Consider the following 3,387-nt stretch of genomic DNA (forward strand, 5'->3'; position numbering starts at 1 on the left):
TTATCAAAAAATAAGTAAGCATGCCATCCATAATATAAGTCCCAACCCTCAAGTATCAAAATGTCTCTATTAGTTAAATTAATCCAATCACTAATCCAAGTTAATACCACTGCTTCATAATATAATTTTAAATTAGGGGCTTTAAGTCCCCCTCTTTCCCGTGAATTTTAAATTTTACCCTAGGTTTTTTCCCCTGCCACATGAACCTATTGATACCTCTTTGCTATTCTTCCAAGTTTAAATCCTTTTTTAAGATAGGTATCATCTGAAACAAAAAAAGAAACTTGGGAGAACATTCATTTTTATTGCTGCAATTCTTCCCAATAATGATAATTGTAATTTCTTCCATTCCATCAAATCCTTTTGGACTTTTTTCCATAACTTATCATAATTATTCATATACAATTTAGCATTAGAAGCAGTGATATCCACACCGAAATATTTCACTTTTTTCACTATTTCAAAACCAGTTACATTACTTAAAATTTCTATATCTTTCATAAACATATTTTTAGATAATATTTTGGTCTTATTATTATTTACTTTAAATCCAGACACCTTTCCATAATGTGTCAATATCTGTATCAAATTTCTTGCCGAGTCAGTTGGTTCCGACAAAGTAAAAACCAAATCGTCAGCAAAAGCTCTAAGCTTATAGTCATTGTTACCCAAAGTTATTCCTTTTATAAGTGAAGACTCCCGAATCTTGATTAATAAAATCTCCAAAGTCAAAATAAACAGTAACGGTGATAATGGACAGCCTTGCCTTGTACCTTTTTCAATTTTAATTGAATCTGTCAAACCACCATTTACAATCACTTGAGCAAACTGTAGTTGATAGATAGCCTTTAACGCTGACGAAAATCTGTCCCCAAAGTTCATTCTATCAACCAGCCATAACAGGAATTGCCAGTCCAACTTATCAAAAGCCTTTTCAGCATCCAAGAAGATAAGGGCCGCCGGGATTTGATTATTTTTATCCAAATACTCCAACAAGTTCACAATTTGTCTAACATTGTTCTTCATATATCTTCCATTTATAAATCCAGACTGATCCACGTGAATAATCTGTTTCATTACTTGCATTAGTCTATTAGCTAATATTTTTGCAAAAATCTTATAATCTGTATTCAGTAAAGATATTGGCCTATAATTTTAAGGCTGAGTCATATCTTGATCCTCCTTTGGTATAAGTGAAATAAATGCACACCTCCAAGATGGTGGTATTTGTCCCCCCATTAAAATATCATTAAAAAGACATCTCAAGGGTTCTAACATTTCTTCAGATAGTTTTTTATAATAAATTGCAGTAAATCCATCTGTACCAGGGGCCTTACCAACCTTCAGTTGTTTAAATGCCTCTGCAATCTCTTCCAACGTGATCAAACCGTTCATCAATCCTTTTTGATCCTCAGAAAGACAAGGCAAATTTGCTTGTTGTAAATAATTATCTATTTCATCAGATTGTATATTCTCAGAGGCATACAATTCAGAAAAATATTCTGAAAAAGCCCTTTTAATCAATTCCTGTTGAAAAACTTCTTTACCCTTATAATTCATTTTCTCAATAAATCTTTGTTTTTGTTTCTTACGTAATTGATACGCTAACCATCTTCCAGGTTTATCTGCGTTACAAAATGTATTATGTTTCATATATTTCAAATTAATAGCAATTTGATCAGAAAGCAACATATTATACTGTTCTTTCAGCATTACAATAGATGCCTTTAAACTCTTATCCGTTGGATTTAAGGAGAAAGCTTTTTCCTTTGTTTTTATCTCTTGCTCCATATCTTTATACTTTTGTTGCTGTTTTCGCCTATAAGCAGAGTTCATTGAAATTAAGGCACCCCTCATAACTGCTTTGCTTGCATCCCAAACCATCGATATAGAGGTGCCTTTATTCATATTCAACGTAAAAAAATCTTTTAAATGATCTTTAAGTTTCTGCACATTTGTTTCATAGTTCAATAAATTCTCATTTAGTCTCCAAGTCCTTCTCCTACCTCCATCAATTGAAATCTCCATCCATACAGGACTATGGTCCGACAATATCTTAGGAAAAATCTTCACCTTCTTAACCCTAGGAATCAAATCAGTAGTAATCAAAATAAAGTCAATTCTGGAGTAAGATTGATGCCTATCCGAAAAAAAGGTGAAATCACTTTCTCCCATATTCCTTTCACGCCATATATCTCTTAACTCAAGGTTAAGAGATAATGCAATGCAAAAAAACTTTTAGGCAATTTAATTTGCATTGAAGTTTTAGCTGAAGTCTTTTTATCTCTTTTTGAATCTATTACGTCATTCCAGTCTCCCATCATGATAACAGATTTATAATCCAATTGCATTATCTTTTGATGCAAAAGAGTAAAAAATTGCTTTTGTTGTTGATACAAATTGGGTGCATATAAGCCCACAAGAAGACATTTTTCCCATTCAAAGTAATTTCAACAAACACAAATCTTCCTTCTGCATCAGCGTCTATTAACTTTGGCATCAATTCCTTCTTAACATAAAGAACTACACCCGCTTTTTTCTTTTGAGCAGAGGCCGCAAAATATAAACCCAATTTAGGATTAAATAGATACTTTTGATCTTTTAATATAATATGTGTCTCTTGTAAACATATAATATCATTCTTATGCTGCTTCAAATAGTAAAATATTTTTCTCCTTTTTTGTGGTGAGTTCAATCCATTAACGTTTAAAGTTATTAATTTAGCCATCCTTTGGCTTTTGGAGCTTCTGAATCATCCCTTGCAGATCCATCATGACGGATCTTTTAGGTCTGGCCCCTCCCACTGGCTCCGAAGTAGTTGAACATGTTTAGGGCATAGCCTCTTTCTGCTGTTCTCTTTCCTTACGCTTGTGGGCCGCACGTGTCATTCTCTGGTCTTTTGGATCCTGTTTTGCCTTCAACATTTGTAAATTCTGGAAATCTCCTGCAGATAGTGACATAGCTCCAGGTAAATCCATAATCAGTTGTTCCACTCCTTCTTCTGTTCCTTTAACTGGTGATGTAGAAGATGAATCAGCTTTCAGAACCGTTAAATAAAAGTGCTTTGCCTTCTGTACTGTATTGAGTCTGTAACGGTTCCCAGCATATGTTAAGGCCATTCCAACTGGTATTTCCCATCTAAAAGGTATTTGCTGCTTCTTCAACTCTTTTTTTTTTTCCAACAAAATTTTTTATTAGTTTTATTTAACATGGTGGCAAGGCCATCAATTAATCAAAACAAAATCATATTTATACAATTCAAATTATTTCAATATAATTAACTCAGTTATACATATAAATAATCTATTATTATTTTAATATATCCTACTTCCCCTTAAGTCAATACTAGTAACTCTATTTCTATACTCCCTCCCACCCCCATCCCCA

The sequence above is a fragment of the Protobothrops mucrosquamatus genome, unplaced genomic scaffold, assembly GCF_001527695.2.
Source record: "Protobothrops mucrosquamatus isolate PMUCROS unplaced genomic scaffold, P.Mucros_1.0 scaffold2404, whole genome shotgun sequence".
NCBI classification, from domain to species: domain Eukaryota; kingdom Metazoa; phylum Chordata; class Lepidosauria; order Squamata; family Viperidae; genus Protobothrops; species Protobothrops mucrosquamatus.